Source organism: Oryctolagus cuniculus, chromosome 3, assembly GCF_051225735.1.
Source record: "Oryctolagus cuniculus isolate XC-2025 breed Fujian yellow rabbit chromosome 3, ASM5122573v1, whole genome shotgun sequence".
NCBI classification, from domain to species: Eukaryota; Metazoa; Chordata; class Mammalia; order Lagomorpha; family Leporidae; genus Oryctolagus; species Oryctolagus cuniculus.
Window position 1 is genome coordinate 69,277,204 of NC_142869.1, and position 17,632 is coordinate 69,294,835.

The following is a 17,632-nucleotide window of genomic DNA, read 5'->3' on the forward strand; positions in this document are numbered from 1 at the left end:
GAAGACTCCCCCGGATGGCTACAGTGGGCCAGGAGCTTCATCTAGATCTCCCACTTGGGTACGAGGGCCCAAGTCCCTCTTCGGCTGCTTTCCCAGGTCCATTAGCAGGGAGTGGATTGGATTGGAAGTGGAGCAGTTGACACAAACTGGCACCTGTAAGGAATGCTGGTGTTGGTGTTGCAGGTGGCAGCTTTACCTGCTATGCCACAGCACCAGCCTTCACTTTGGTGCTTTTATCAAAATTAATTGAGCATACATGTAAGGGTTTATTTCTAGACTCTCACCTCTGCACATTTGCCAGTACCACACTCTCTTGATTACTATAGCTTCACATTAAGTTTCTTTTTAAAGATTTATTTATTTACTTGAAAGTCAGAGTTACGCAGAGAGAAGGAGAGGCAGAGAGAGAGAGAGAGAGGTCTTCCATCTTTTGGTTCATTTCGCAATTGGCTATAATGGTTGGAGCTATGTTGGTCTGAAGCCAGGAGCCAGGAGCTTCTGGGTATCCTACGTGGGTGCAGGGGCCCAAGGACTTGGGCCATCTTCTACTGCTTTCCCAAGCCATAGCAGAGAGCTGGAGCAGCTGAGATTCTAACCGGTGCCCATATGGGATGCCTGCACTGCAGGCTGTGGCTTTAGCAGATAGCCACAGCGCTGGCCCCTACATTAAGTTTTGAAATAGAAAAGTGTAAATCCTTTATCTTTGTTCTTTTTCAATTGTTTTGGCTATATCTATAAATTTAAGGATTAGCTTGTCAGTGTCTTAAAAAATGCCAGCTAGTTTTTGATAGGGATTTTGTTAAGTGTTGAGATCAACTTGGGGAGAATTGCTGTCTTGACAATCTTGAGTCTTCCAATCTACAAACTTGTAAACTCTGTGCTGTAGCATTTAAAATCTCAGGCATGTTTGTAGTTATCAGTGAATATGTGCACTTCTTTAGTAAATTTATTCCTAAATACATTATTTATGATGTTTTTATTAGCATATAGCTTTAACTTCATTTTTTGTTAGTATATAGAGATATTGATTCTTATATATTGATTTTATGTCTTGCAACCCTGCTGAATTCACTGTTGGGTTTTCTGTCTCTTGTTGTTCATCTCTTCCTCCTTTATACTTAGGTTCCTTTTACAGCCTTTTTTTTTTTTTTTTTTGTAAAATATATGTTCTGTCATCTAGCATTTTTTTGAAAGATTTATTTATTTATTTATTTGAAAGGTAGAGTTACAGAGAGAGTGAGAGCGAGAGCTAGAGAGAGAGGAGTGAGAGAAGAGAAACAGAGCTCTTCCATATGCTGGTTCACTCCCCAGATGGCTGTAACAGTCAGGATTGTGCTAGGCTGAAGCCAGGAGCCAGGAGCTTCTGAACTCCCACATGGCTGCAGGGGCCCAAGCTTTTGGGTCATCTGCTGCTTTCCCAGATGTATTAACAGGGAGCTGGATCAGAGGTGGAGCAGCTGGGTCTCAGATCAGCACCAACATGGGATGCCAGCTCTGCAGGCTGCAGCTTAACCCCTGCTTCTACCATTTTAATTCCTTTGTTTAAACTGGTTTTGGAGTTATTTTCTTAGTAGTTGCTGTGGGAGTTATACATCTTAATTTTCATAAGATACCTGTGATTAATATTAATTCAAATAAAATATATTCCAGTAAAATGTAAAAACTTTTATATGTAAAAATAAGTCCATTTCCTTCCTTCCTTCCTTCCTTTTGCTATTGTAGCCAAAACCTTATAGTACAGTTTCAAAAGTATTATTCTTTACAATTATATTTATTTCAAATATTTATTGTTTAAAATTATTTATTTGTTTTAAAGATTTATTTATTTATTTTAAAGAGTTATGAGGGCCAGCACTGTGGTATAGCAGGTAAAGCCACCACCCCTGGCACCTACATCCCATATGGACACTGGTTTGAGACTAGCTGCTCCACTTCTGATCCAGCACCCTCCTAATGCACCTGGGAAAGCTGTGGAAGATGCCCAAGTCGTTGGGCCCCTGCACCCATATGGAAGACCCAGAAGAGACTTCTGGCTCTTGGCTTTGGATCACCCTAGCTCTGGCCATTATGGCCATTTGGGGAGTGAACCATCAGATGGAAATGTTTTCTCTCTCTTGTTCTCTATCTCTCTCTCCTCTCCCTCTTTCTGTCTTTCAAATAAATAAATAAATAATTTTTAAAAATTAGTGAGAGAGAGATATCAATCTTTCATCCATTGGTTCACTCCCCAGTTGGCTGCAACAGCTGGGACTGGGCCAGACAGAAGCCAGGAGCCTGGAATCCATCCACATCTCCCACATGGGTGGCAGGAGCCCAGATATTTGGACCATCTGCTGCTGCTATTTCAGGCTCATTAGCAGGGAGGAAGCTGGATCAGAAGTAAAGCAGGGGCCGGCACTGTGGTATAGTGGGTAAAGCCACTGCCTGCAGTGCCGACATCCCTTATGGGCACCAGTTTGGGTCCTGGCTGTTCCACTTCTGGTCCAGCTCTCTGCTGTGGCCTGGGAGGGCAGTGGAAGATGGCCTAAAGCATTAGGCCCCTGTGCCCACGTCGGGGACCCAGAGGAAGCTCCTGCTTTGGATCAGCTCAGTTCCAGCCATTGTGGCCATTTGGGGAGTGAACCAGTGGATGGAAGACCTCTCTTGTTATCTGTCTCTGTCTCTGTCTGTCTCTCTCTCTCTCTGCCTCTGTCTCTCTTAACTCTGCCTTTCAAATAAATAAGTAAATCTTTAAAAAGAAGAAGAAGTGGAGCAGTTAGGACTCCAACCCATGCTCATATGGGATGCCAGCATTGAAGACAGATTAACCCACTTTGCCACAACTCCAACCCCTATTTATTTTTTATGTACTTGAAAGGCAGAATGAGAGAGATCTACTCTCTGCTGGTTCACTCCACAAATGCCTGCAACAGCACAGCCTGGAACTCCATCCAGTTCTCCCAGATGGGTGGCAGGGGCCCAAGAACTTGAACTGAAGCCTCCCAAGATGAATTAGCAGTAAGCTGGATTGGAAGTGGAACAGCCAGGACTCAAAACTGTCACAGTGATATGGTATTCAGTCATTTCAAATGGCAGCTTAATCTGCACCACATGCCTACACATATTTATTTATTTCAAAGGCGGAGAAACCCACTGACCATCTGTGTTCAGTCCCCAAATGCCTGCAGCAGCCAGGGCTAGGCCTAGGCTAGGCAGAAGACCAGGAACCAAATTCAAACTGGTCTCCCCTGTATGTGGATAGCAGGGACCCAACTAACTACATCAGCTGCTCCCAAGATGCACTGGAGCAGGAAGTGGGGGCTTGTACCTAGTTACTCCAGTATGAGATGTGGATGTCCTAATCAGCATTCCCTTCCCTGCACTTGTGTTTCCAATCAAGATAAGAGAAAATAAAGCATACAAAATTTATTTATGTAATTTATATTATTTATGTAATTGCCTTTATTGGTGCTGTTTATTTCTTCACATGAATTTGAGTTAGCATTTACTGTTAACTTCTTTTCAGATACTAGAAGGACTTTCTTTAGTAATTCTTGCAAGGAGGGCTGGTTAGCAACACACACACCGTGATTATTTGTTCCAAGATGTCACTAATTTACCTTCTGCTTCCAAGAGTAGTTTTCCTGGATATAGAATTCTTGGTTGGGGCCGGCGCCGCGGCTCACTAGGCTAATCCTCCACCTTGCGGCGCCGGCACACAGGGTTCTAGTCCCGGTCGGGGCGCTGGATTCTGTCCTGGTTGCCCCTCTTCCAGGCCAGCCCTCTGCTGTGGCCAGGGAGTGCAGTGGAGGATGGCCCAAGTGCTTGGGCCCTGCATCCCATGGGAGACCAGCATAAGTACCTGGCTCCTGCCATCAGATCAGCGCGATGCGCCGGCCGCAGCGCGCTGGCTGCGGCAGCCATTGGAGGGTGAACCAATGGAAAAGGAAGACCTTTCTCTCTGTCTCTCTCTCTCTCTCTCTCTCACTGTCCACTCTGCCTGTCAAAAAAAAAAAAAAAAGAATTCTTGGTTGACAGTTTTTTTCTTGCAGAACTTTGAATATGTCATTCTCCTGGTTTATGGCATCCACTTTTCTGATGAGAAGTCATCTGTGGGTCACATTGTGGTTCCCATATAGATGGTAAGTAAAATTTTCTCTTGCTCTTTGAAAATCTTCTCTTTGTCTTTGGAGTATATGTCTAAGTGTGAATCTATTTTTTTCTTTCCTTTTTGCTCTTTTTACTCTTTTTTTCTGGAATGTCAGTTATGCTGGATGTTAATTCATTTTTTTCTTTCAGTTTTTCAGATTTTCGGGTTTTGATTAGTTCTCCTGAGGTCAGTTTTGTTAAATTTTAAGTTTTCTAGAAATTTGTTCATTTTATCTAAATTTTAAATTTTATTATTTTTAAATGCCTGTGGTATATCATATTCTATGTTTTTCATTTTCAGTATTATTTATGACTTCTTACTGTATTTTAATGATTCTTACCAGAGGTTAGTCAGTTTTATTAGACTTTACAGAGATCCAAATTTAGCTTTGTTGATCTTTAAAAAATTTTTTTAAATTTATTTAAAAGTCAGAAGAGAGAAAGAAAACTGGGAGCCAGGTTCTCTCTCTCTCTCTCTTTTTTTCTTTTAATTTTTTGACAGGCAGAGTGGACAGTGAGTCTTCCTTTGCCATTGGTTCACCCTCCAATGGCCGCCACGGCTGGCGCACCGCATTGATCCGAAGGCAGGAGCCAGGTGCTTCTCCTAGTCTCCCATGGGGTGCAGGGCCCAAGCACTTGGGCCATCCTCCACTGCACTCCTGGGCCACAGCAGAGGGCTGGCCTGGAAGAGGGGCAACCGGGACAGAATCCGGCGCCCTGACTGGGACTAGAACCCTGTGTGCCGGCGCCGCAGGTGGAGGATTAGCCTATTGAGCCATGGCGCCAGCCAAGGGAGTCAGGTTCTCAATCCAGGTCTCCCATATGGGTGGCAGGGACTCAAGTACTTAAAGCCCATCTTGCTGCCTCCCAGAGCACACATTAATGGGAGACTGGAATTGGAAGTGGAGTCAGAGGATGGCCCAAGTGCTTGGGCCCTGCACCCGCATGGGAGACCAGGAGAAGCACCTGGCTCCTGGCTTCGGATCAGCAAGATGCGCCATCCGCAGCGCACGGGCTGCGGCGGCCATTGGAGGGTGAACCAACGGCAAAGAAAGACCTTTCTCTCTCTCTCTCTCTCTCTCTCACTGTCCACTCTGCCTGTTAAAAAAAAAAAAAAAAAAAAAAAAAAGGAAGTGGAGTCGGGACATCTTGGTTGATTTCGAGTTTTGGCAATCACAAATAAACCTGCAATAAACATTGTGCAGGTTTTGGTGTGAACATAACTTTTCAACTCATTTGAGTAAATACCAAGGAACAGAGTGATTAGATTCTATGGTGAGAGTATGTTTAGTTTTGTAAGAGACTGCCAGACTATCTTGCAGAGTGGGTACACTATTTTACACTTGTACCAGCAACGAATGAGTGTTCCTCTTGCTACATGTCCTAGTGGTATTGGGTAGTGTCAGCATTTTGATTTGGGCCATTCTTACCAATGTGTAGTGCTATCTCATTGTTTTAATTTGCAGTATCCTAATGATAGACAGTGTTTTAATGAGTTTTTAAGTTTCCTTGTATATTTGGGATATACAGTCCTATATCAGATTTCTCTTTTGCAAATTTTGTCTTCCTTTTTATGTCTTAACTTCTCATTTTTTTGACATTGTCACAAGCAGTTTTTAATTTTAATGAAGCCTGCCTCATCAGTTATTTCATGTCTGGATCATCCCTTTAGTGTTGTATCTAAAAAGTCACTGCTGTACCCCAGTATCTCCCTATCAAAGGTTTTTTCTTCCAGGAATTTTAGAGTTTTGTGCTTTACATTTTGTGGGCATAAAGTTGTTCATAATATTCTTTTATTATAATTTTAATGTCTATGGAATCTGAAGTGATGGCTCCTGTTTCATTTCTGATAGATTGTGTCCTCTTTTTTTTTTCATTCTCTACTGACTTTCTGTTTGTAATTTCTGCTCTAATTGATTTCTGCTGTAGTTTTCATTATGTTTTTTCTTCTTACTTTGGGTTTTTTAAAAAGAATTATTTTATTTATTTGAAAGAGTTACAGAGAGACGTAGAGCCAGAGAGAGAGAGAGAGAGGTCTTCCATTCCGCTGGTTCACTCCCCAAATGACTACAATGGCCAGAGCTGTGCTGATCTGAAGCAAGGAGCCAGGTGCTTCTTTCTCGTCTCCAACGTGGATGCAGGGTTCCAAGGACTTGGGCCATCTTCTACTGCTTTCTCAAGCCATAGCAGAGAGCTGGACTGGAAGTGGAGCAGCCAGGACTAGCACTGGTACCCATATGGGATGCCAGTGCCGCAGGCGGAGGATTAACCCACTGTGCCCCCAGTTTGTGGTTTTAATTAAACATTTTATATAATTTTCTTTTCCAGCCTTTCTTACCATATAACTTATCTGTTAGGCCAGTTAAAAATAATATAAGTTCTTAGTTTTACCTTCATCTATTCCTTCTCTGATTTTCTTCCTTTCTTTGTGTAGATCAGAGTTTCTGACCTATATCTTTTTCCTTCTTTCTGAAGAACTTTTTAACATTTCTTGCAAGGCAAATCTGATAGTAAATTTTCTTAATTTTTAAAGGATAATTTCAAAGTGAAGAGTTCTAGGTTGGGGTGGGTGTGTAACATATTGGTTAAGAAATCAGTTGGAATGCCCATATTCCTGTGGTGGAGTACTTGGGTTCAAGTTCTCACTCTGCTGTTGATTCTAGCTTCCTGCTAATGTGCACCCTGAGACACAGCAGGTGATGGGACAAGTGCTTGAGTCCCTGCCATCCACATGGAAGATTCCAATTGAGTTCTGGGATCCTGGCTTTAGCCTGGCCCAGTCCCAGGTGTCACGAGCATTTGAAGTGAACCAGCATATAGGAACTTTCTGTCTCTGTTTCTCTGCCTCTCAGATCAAGTTTTAAAAAAATAGGTTGGTGATTTTGTTCTTGCAACTCTTTAGATATTTTACTACCTTTCTTCTTGTTAACATGGTTTCTCAGAACAAGTAGAATTAATTTTCAACTTGCTTCTTTGTGGGTAAGATATTTTTCTCCTCTACCTTCTTCTGAGATTTTTCTCTGTATATTTGATTTTCTGAAGTTTGAATATATTATACCTAGTTGTAATCTTGTTGGCATTTATCCTGCTTTGTGTTCTCTGAGCTTCCTGGATTTGTAGTATCTGACATTAATTCTGGGAAGTTATCAGTCATTACTTCAAACGCTGCTGTTTCTTCCCTTGTCATTGCCTTTTGTTATTCCAGTCATTCAGGTATTATTACACATTTTATAGATGTTCCATTCTTGGATTTTCATTTTTTTTTTTAAGATTTATTTTATTTGAAAGGCAGAGTTACAGAGAGAGAGAAAGGGAGGGAGAGAGAGAGAGTGAAAGAGAGAGAGATCTTCTGTCTGTTGTTTTCACTCCCTAAAATGGATGTAATGGCCCAGTCTAGGCCAGGCCAGGCCAAATCCCGGAGCCTGGAACTCCATCCAGGTCTCCTGTGTGGGTGGCAGGGACCTAAGTATGTGCTCCTGTGGGTTGCTGGCAGCAGGTTAACCCACTGCACGACAACATAGGCCCTTCCCCACTCACCCCGCATCCCCCAGTCTTTTTCCTCTTTGTTTTTCACTTTTGGAAGTTTCAAACTCAGTTTCTTTTCTCAGCCATGTCCAGTCTAGTAATGAGCCAGCCCATTAAAGGCATTCTTCACTTCTGCTAGTATTTTTTATCTCTAGCATTCAAGATTTATTTATTTGCTATTTGAAAATCAGAGCTTCAGAAAGAGAGGAAGAGACAGAGGGAGAGAGAAAAATCTTCCATCTGCTGGTTCACTCCCTAAATGTCCTCAATGGTCAGGGCCGGGCCAGATCAAAGCTAGGAGCCAAGAGCTTCATCCAAGCCTCCCACATGGATGTAAGGGCCAAAGGACTTGGGCCATTCTCTGCTACTTTCCCAGGCCATAGCAGAGAGCTAGATCAGAAGAGGAGCAGCTTGGACTCAAACCAACACCTATATGGGATGCCAATGCTGCAGATGGTGGCTTAACCTGCTATACTGCAATGCAGGCCCCGATCTCTAGCATTTTTATGTTCTTAGAATTTTCATCTCTCATTACATTTTGCATTCATCTGTTTCTGTGTGTTTTCTATTTCTATTTTCTATTGTTTCCATTAATTCCCTTAGCATATTAATATTTTTAAAAATTCCTGTTTGATAATCCTGGCATTCTGGTATACCTGGTTCTGGTTCTGATGCTGTCTGTTTTTTTCAAATTGTGTTTGAGACCCACTTTTGGTGGCTGCTGCTTCTGCTCATCAAAGCCTGTGATGAGCCAGTGGGCTGTGCTGCCAGTATTCCGATTCTGGGGATAGGCTTCTCTTTTCCTCCTGGAAAAGGCATTTTCTGCCTTCTCTAGCTCCAATGGCTTCACCCAGCCATATTCTAGGCTGGGTATAGACACTTCTTTAGCCCAGCTCTTGACCCATGGGTGGGGACAGAACATGCTCAATTATTTTTTATTTTTAAAAAGATTCATTGAGGGGCTGGCGCTGTGGCATAGTTAAGCCACTGCCTCTGCCTGTGGAACCAGTGTCCCATATGGGCACTGATTTGAGTCCTGGCTGCTCTACTTGTGATCCAGCTCCATGCTGATGGCCTAGGAAAGCAGCAGAGGATGGCTCAAGTGCTTGGGCCCCTGCATCCACGTGGGAGACCCAGAGAAAGCTCCTGGTTTTGGCCATTTGGAGTAAACCAGTGGATGGAAGACTGACTCTTTCTCTAAATCTTTAAAAAAAAATATTCATTTATTTATTTGAAAGGCATAGCAACAAAGAGATAAAGGACACAGAGATCTTTCATCTACTGGCACACTCCCCAAATGGCCAGGGCTGCACCAGGCCGAAGCTAGGAGCCAGGAACTCCATCTGGGTCTCCCTCATGGGTAGCAGGGGCCCAAGCACTTGAGTCATTTTCAACTACCTTGCCAAGTGCATTAGCAGGTAGCCAGGTAGGAAACGGAGCAGCCAGCACTCAAACCAGCACTCAAATATGGGATGATGGTGTCACAGGAGGCAGCTGAATCCCCTGCGCCACAACAGCAGCCCCGGGACTTGCTTAATTGTTGTTTCATCCCTAATGAGTCACCCTATCCAGCACCCCAGGACACCCTCTTGCTCTGTTGTGTCGCTCCCCCTCTTCGTGGAGGAGCGACACTAAACCCTGCGCTGTTCTTTCGTCTGCTCGGCCCTCCCCGGGTTTGCTGCTGGTTCTTCCCGGGTTGGCTACTATCCCTTCCACCTCCGTGGAAGGGCAGTTCCCCCTGGCCACATTCCCCACTTCCGCAGGGGAGCGGCACACCGCCGGCCGGCTCTTCTCGGGGGCTGCACAGGTGTTCCCCTTAGATGTTCCCCTTAGATGTTCCTGGTGCATGCCGTCTCTCTCCTCCTTTATAGTCCTCCTCTGCCAATCCCAACTCGGCTGCCCACACACCGAGTACGCTGCTCTCCTCCAATCAGGAGCAAGTCCTACAGTTAATTGGTTGAACTGGAGGCACCTGTGTAGAAGCTGTTTACTTCTCTCCCAGCGCCATATTGTGGGAGAGCAGATGCATAGAATAAGTCTTAATTCCAGTAACTCAGTCTAGTCCGGATTGCTCCCCACATGTTGACTCTGGATTCCAAGCCATCCTCCTTTTGTTGTAGTAATATTTGCCTGCTTTGAGTTATGATTTCCTCATTTTATTTTCCTATAGCTTCGATCCTGTTTTGTCTTTTTAACGTGATACTTTAAAAGTTTATTTATTTATTTGAAAGGCAGAGTTAGAGAGAGAGAGGGAGGGAGGAAAGGAGAGAGGGAGGGAGGGAGGGAGGGAGGGAGGGAGAGAGAGAGAATGATTATCTTCCATCCTCTGATGTGCTTCCCAAATGACAACAGCTGGGGCTGGGCCTTACCAAAGCCGGGTGCCGAGAGCTGCTTCTGGGTCTCCCACGTGGGTGCTGGGTCCCAAGCACTTGAGTCATCTTCCATTGTTTTCCCAGGCACGTTAGCAAGTAGCCAGGACTCACACCCGTGCTTATATGGGATGCCAGCATTGCAGGTCGCAGCTTAACCTGCTATGTCACATTGCCAGCCCTGATCCTTCCTGGTTTCTACCTTTCTGGAATTCCTCCAAACTTATATTCAGTTGGTAGCCCTCTCATTTTTCAGTACTGTAGCAGATTTTCTTCTGCTTTAGCACTTTATAGGATTTACGGTTGGAAAGGGGTAGTAGATACTTCTGTCTACTATCTTAGCTCCAGTCTAATGCCACTTTAAAGCAAACAAAACAAAACAAAACAAACCCCCCCCCCAAAAAAAAATAAAACCACCTCTTTATCCTGTCCTAGTTAGTTTTCTTTGAAAGAACTAGTGTGTAAATGATTCCTGGGATGGTCCTATAGATACTAAGCTATTCACAGAAAGTATTATTTACAACCTATTTTTTTTTTAATCAAAATAGCAAGCTCCTTGTATCCTAATTGTGATGACTCTGTCAATACTAGTAACCAATCTCTAGAAGGCAATAATACACTGAGGGTTCATAAAACAGTCTTCAGTGATCATTAATTTTATTTGCATTGAAAATACCACAGATTAAGTTTAACAAAGCTATCTTAAAAAACAAAAACAAAAAAAAACAAAAACAAAAAAAAACCCAAAACTCAGTTGACTTCAGGAGAAGAGGAAGCCCAGAACTGCCAGTAGCTAACTGACCGATTTTAGAGGACCTCTTGAACCATGAACTCTGAGCCTTGGCCTTCTTGTAGTTTTGTCTTTCCCAAGGGGGAGAGTCTACAGCATCAATGGGATATGGCCACCTGGAGCCAGTTTCATTTCCTTCTAGGTCATGGTCAAGGCACCTGTGACTCAGAATTTCCTACCTAACAGTTCAGCTTGCAGGGCCTGTCCCCTATGTGCACAGTCCCCAAAACTCAACCTAAGTTGAGAAGGTGGCCAAGGGTTGGCTGTTTATAGGCGTGTGAACAAAACTTAGGCATGTATGCTAACGAGTCAGCAAGTGTCACTCTGAGGCTCTGCAGAGCACTGGGGGTGCTGGTGTGAGCCGGCCAGAGGAGGACAGTGGACTGCAAGCTGTTTCCCCTGGCTGCTGCCTTCTCACATGGAATTCTGAGAAGTCTAAAAACTCTAAAATCCAAGCAGAATTGGCACATTGTTAACATCGCTTTTTTCTAGATTTATAACATTGACATAGTTGGGCCTACTGCCTCAGTGCTTATAAACTTTAATGGAGAGCCAGGAAAGAGAAAGGTAGTGATTTCTCAGTGGGTTCAGGCAATACACTTGCTAAATGAGATGCCATAACTGAGTTCTGTTTAGTTGTAGGTAAGTCACTTCTGGCTACCACTGTCTTTTTTATTTTAAAGATTTATTTATTTATTTGAAAGGCAGAGTTAAGAGAGGCAGAGGCAGAGAGACAGAGACAGAAAGAGAAGTCTTCCATCCACTGGTTCACTCCCCAAGTGGCTGAAACTGCTGGAGCTTCGCCAATCTGAAGCCAAGGAGCCAGGAGCTTCTTCCAGGTGCAGGGGCCTAAGGACTTGGGCCATCTTCTACTGCTGTCCCAGGCCATAGCAGAGAGCTGGATTGGAAGTGGAGCAGCTGGGACCTGAATTAGTGCTCCTATGGGATGCCAGTGCTGCAAGTAGAGGCCAAGCCCGCTATGCCACAGTGTCAGCCCCCTATACTATTCTGAGTAAAAGGTGAACTAATCTGTATTCCCACTAACAGTGTACAGGAGTTCCCTGTTCTCCGCATTCTCACCAGCACTTGTTGTCTTTTTGATAACAGCCATGCTAGCTTGGGTAAGCTGACATCTCATTATGATTTTAGTTTGCATTTCCTGATACCTAATGATGTTGAGCATTTTTCATAAATTTGTTGGTCATTTAAATTTCTTCTTTTGAAAGATATTTGTTCACATTGTTTGACATTTTTATTTGATTTTTTAACTTGATTTTTCTGCTGTTGAGTTTTTTGGTGCCTGTTTGTTCTAGATGCTAGCGCTTTGTAAGATGAATAGTTTGCAAATATTTTCTTCCATTCTGCAGATTGCCTATTCATTGTTTCCTTTGCTGTTGTCGCTCCCCAACTCGCGGAGGAATGACACCGGACCCTGTGCTGTTCTTTTTGCCCGGCCCTTCCTGGGTTTGCTGCCGTTCCCCCACTCACGGAGGAAGGACGCCATCCCAGGTTTGCTGCCGGTCCCCCCCACCCCCCGCCTCCGCGGAGGGGCGGCACACTGCCGGCTGGCTCTCAGGGGTTCCTCAGATGTTTCCCTCAGATGTTCCTGGTGCATGTTGTCTCTCTCCTCCTTTATAGTCCTCTTCCACCAATCCCAACTCTGCTGCCCACACGCCGAGCACGCTGCTCTCCTCCAATCAGGGACAGAATCAGCTCCTGCAGCTTGTTAGTCAAATTGGTGAGGCAGCTGTGTAGAAGTTGTTTACTCTCTCTCAGCACCATATGGTGGGAGATCAGATGCATAGAATTAGTTCTAGCAGTTCCAGTAATTTAGTCTAGTCTTGGTTGCTCCCCACAGCTGTGCAGAAGCTTCTTGGTGTGATTTAATCCTGTTTGTCTATTTTTTGTTTTTAGTTGCCTGTACTTGTTGTCTTACCCAGAAATCATTGCCTGTATGAATGTCCTGAAGTACTTTCCCTGATTTTTTTCTAGTATAGTCTTAGGTCTTGTATTTAGGTCTTTGGCCCATTTTGAATTCACTTTTGTATAGAGAGATAGCATGTGTCAAGGTGATCCATGTGTGTTGATTTTTGTAGTGACAGATCGGGATCAAGTTTCAACCTTTCGCATTTGGGTGTTATTTTCCGACCACCACTTACTGAAGAGGCTGTCCCTTTTCCCAGGAATGTTTGGTGCCTTTTTTTAAGCTATTGATTGTAGATATGTGGATTCATTCTGGAATCTCTGTTCATTGGTGTGTATATCTTTTTTATGGCAGTACCAAGCTATTTGGGTTACTATTACTCTGTAGCAGTCTTGAAATTAAGTATTGTGATACCTTTAGCTTTGTTGTTTTTGTTTAAGATTGCTTTGCTATTTGGGATCTGTAAAGAATGTCATTGGTATTTTAATGGGGATTGCACTGAATCTGTATAAATCACTGTGGATAGTAATATTCTTCCGACCCATGAAAATGGATGGTCTTTCTACTTTTTTTGGTCTTGTTCAGTTGCTTTTAGTGTTTTGTAATTTTTTTTTTTTAATTTATTTATTTGAAAGGTAGAGCTGGGGGAGGGGGGATGTTCCATCTATTGGTTTACCTCTCAAATGACTGCAACAGTTGGAGCTGGAACAGGCCAAAAAAAGGAGCCTGGAAGTCCAGGTCTCTCATGTGGGTTGCGGGGCCTAAGTACTCCAATTATCTTCCACTGATTTCCCCGGTGTGTTAGCAGGGAGCTGCTTTGGAAGTGGAACAGCACTTATATGGCATTTATATGGGACGCTGGCATTGCAGGTGGTGGCTTCACCCACTGTGCCGCAATGCCAGGGCATGTTCTGTAATTTCCATTTTAGAGGCCCTTCACTTGGTTGAATTTATTCCAGTTTTGTAGCCATTGTGAATGGGATTGTTCTTATTCATTTGTCTGTTGGAGTCTGGGTTTTTCTTCATATAGAAATATGCATTTGCAACTGGATAATTCAACTCCCCTCTCCTATTTGATATGCCTTCTATTTCTTTCTCTTGCCCAGCTACTCTGATTCAAACTTGCAGTATTATATATTGAAAACAAGTGGTGAGAGTGGACATCCTTGTTGGGTTCTAGATCTTAGAGAAGAAGCTTTTCCCAATTCAATGTTTTTTTTTTTTTTTCCTGTGGGGTCTGTCATAACTTTATTATGTTAATGATGTTCTTTCTATACCTAATTTGTCCAGGGTTTTGATTATGAATGGATGTTGAATTTTATTGAATGCTTTTTCTGCATCTACTGAGATGATACAATTCCTACCATCCATTCTGTTGATGTGATATGTTGATATGCATATGATCTCTGCATGCCTGAAGTAAGTCACAGTTGAATGATCTATGTGCTGTTGCACTTGATTTTCTAGTATTTTGTTGGGAATATTTGGATTTATTTTAACAAGGGACATTGGTATATAGTTTTACTTTTTTTCTGTATTGTTGCCTGGTTTTGGTATCAAAGTAATGCTGGCCTTATAGAATGAGTTTGGAAGGGTTCTCTCCCAATTTTTTTGGAATGCTTTGAGAATTAGTACTTTTTTAAAATTTTTATTAATTTTTATTTGACAGGGTTAGAGAGAGACAGACAGAAAGGTCTTCCTTCCATTGGTTCACTCCCCTAATGGCTGCTACGCTGATCCAAAGCCAGGAGCCGGGTACTTCCTCCTGGTCTCCCATGTGGGTACAGGGACCCAAGCACTTGGGCCATTCTCCGCTGCCCTCCCAGGCCACAGCAGAGAGCTGGACTGGAAGAGGAGCAACCAGGACTAGACCCCGTGGTGCCAGTGCTGCAGGCAGAGGATTAGCCAAGTGAGCCACGGCGCCAGCCGAGAATTAGTACTTTCTTAAAAGCTTGGTAAAATTGTGCAGTGTGGCTATCAGGTTCCAGGCTTTTCTTTATTGGAAGATTTGGGATCACTGATTCATCACCTGTGATTGGTTTTCTGTGTCTTCATAGTTTAACTTTGGTAGTTACATGTATCTAGAAATTTATCCATTTCTTTTAGAGGTTCCAGTTTGTTGGTTGTTCATAATAGTTGCTCCTAATAGTTCTTAATGATTTTTTTTATAAAAAAATGGTATCAATTATAATTTTTCCTTTTTAATCTCTAATTTTGATTTATTGATTTTATCTTTTCAAAAAACCAACTGTTTCAATGATCATTTGCACTTTTTTTTCTCCCTTTTATTTATGCTCTCATCTTTGTTATGTCTTTATATTAACTTTAGGTTGGCTTGTTCTTGTATTTGTAGGTCTAAGATTAGGTTGATTTTTCTTTTTGCTTTCTTGATGTGGACACTTATTGCTTTAAACTTTTTTAGTCCGGGTTTGGGTACATCACATTCTATTTTCATTAGTTTCAAGACATTTTTAAATTGCCTTTTGATTTCTTCAGGAACCCATTTTTATTCAGTAGCATGTTGAGACTCCATGTATTTGTATAATTCCTAAAGTTTCTTTTTAGTTTTATCACATTGTGGCCAGAAAATATACATGATATGATTTTGTCTTAATTTGTTGAGACTTATTTTGTGGCCTAAAACAATCTAACCTAGAGAGTGTTCATGTGCTACTGAAAATAATTTGTATTTTACAGCTGTTGGATGACACTTTCTGTAAATAACTGTTATGTCCATTTGGCCTTAAATGCAGTGTAACACTGATTTTTTTTTTTTTTTTGGATGTTCTGTCCATTGATGATGGTTGGGTGTTAAAGTTTCCTGCTATTATTGTATTGGAATCTATCTCTATTTAGCTTTAATATTAATCTTATAAAATTGGGTGCTTTGGCATTAAGGTGCATATATAGATTTACAATTGGTATACCTTCTTGTTGAATTGATCTGTTGATATAACAACTTGGGTTCTTTTTATAATTTGCTTTAAAGTCTAATTTGTCTTAACAATTAGTTATTCCTGCTTGCTTTTGGTTTCTATTTGCAAAGAAAATCTTCCCATCCTTCTACTTTGTCTATGTGTGTCTTTACTGAAGTGAGTTTCTTGTAGGCAACTGGGTCTTGTTTCTTTTTCACTCAGCCAGTCTTTTTCATTGGGAAATTTGTCTTTACATTTCCAGTTACCAGTAGGTAAAGACTTAGCGACGTATTGATTTTCTTCTGTATGTTTGGGATATCCTTTCTTCTGTTCTTCCTCTATTGGCAATTTTCTGTATTTATAAAGGTTTAATTTTTCCATTTCTTTTGTGTACCTGCTCTTCTTGTGGGCTGTATCCTTTCACATTTTCATATGGTAGTTATCTCTTTTGTTTCTGGAAGTAATAGGACTCCTTTATAAGGCCAGTGTGATGGTGATGAATCCTGTTTTCATCGGTCTTGAGAAGTCTGGAATTCTCTTTCATTCACGAAGGATAGCTTTATGGGGCCTGGTATTCTTGGCAACTGTATTTCTTCAGAACTTCTAATATGTCATTCCATTCCTTTTTGTCCTACTAGGTTTTTGCAGAGAACTTTGCTGTTAGGCCAGTAGGGTTCCCTTACATGTCAACTGGCACTTCTGCGGTTTTTAGAATTCTCCTTGTTGTGTGGTTTTGGTAGTTTTGACTTTATATATATATAGGATCTTTTCTGGTCATGTTTATTTAGGGTCCTGTGGTCATTATGTACATAATTGGACATCCAAATCTTTCCAAGATTGGGGAAGTTTTCAATTATTATTTCATTGACTAGGTTTTCTATGCTTCTTCTCTTCAGGTATCCCCAATTTTTAAATATTTTTAATCATGTTCCAAAGGTCTCTTTTTTTTCTATTTTAAGACCTGTCTTGAAGTTCTGATATTGTTTCTTCAGCTTCATCTGGTTTATAGAGTATTTCAGTATTTTTTTTAATTTCAACTCAAGATTTTTTGGTCCAAGAGCTCTCCTTGTTGAATTTCTCATTCACATCATGTAGTGTTTTCTTGGTTCTCTTAAACTATCTCTATGCATCTCTTTCAGTATCCTTATCAGACATTTCATCTATCTCATTTTTCTCGGGAGTCTGTTATGGAAGCATTATTGTGTTCCTTTGGAGAAGTGATAATGCCTTGCATCTTCGTATTTCTTGTGTCCCTATGTTGATATTTGTGCATCTGGTGGACTAGCTATCACTTAAAAGGTGGCTTTTGTGGTAAGAGGCTTTTTCCTGAAGATGTGCCTTCAAGTCGAGGTTTAGCAGGCTATTTTGGCTTTTGTCCCAGTTAAATGCTGTAGTGTAGTCTTCCATTGTTAATTGGCAGTGGTGGGGGTTTTTTAAGTCTTAGCTGGGGCATGTAGATCCCAGTGATCAGACATGGGGTGGTACTGAGGTCACAGAAGCATCAGCCCAGAGTGTGAGAACTCGTCTTAAGTCTGGCAGGGGCACACGTGGGTCTCCGCAGCAGCCCACAGTGGTGGTGGTGGCAGGGCCGGAGTCCTGGTAGCACCAGCCCCAGGTTTCTATGAAGTTCTTGGCATCTACCTAGCTTTTCTTCTCCCCAGTTATATTCTTTGTGCTACCTAGCATTGGAGGAGGAATGAAGTGGGTCATTTTTCTACTGCTCAGGTGTTACTTGTGACCTGAGGCCACAATATGTGATACTGGCTGGGATATAAGTCCACAGGTCTCCACTTGGCACTGAGGCAGATTCAGAGACTCTACTCACAGGTACAGGCCTGGGAACAGGGACCATTAGCATCTGCCCAGTGTTGGGCACTAAGATGAAGTCTTGTGATTTTTGTGTCTATACCTCAGTAACTGGAGTATGGTTCTTTGCTGTCTGCCCTAGGTTGGAGGAAAGGTAGTCCCTTGGCCACTCAAG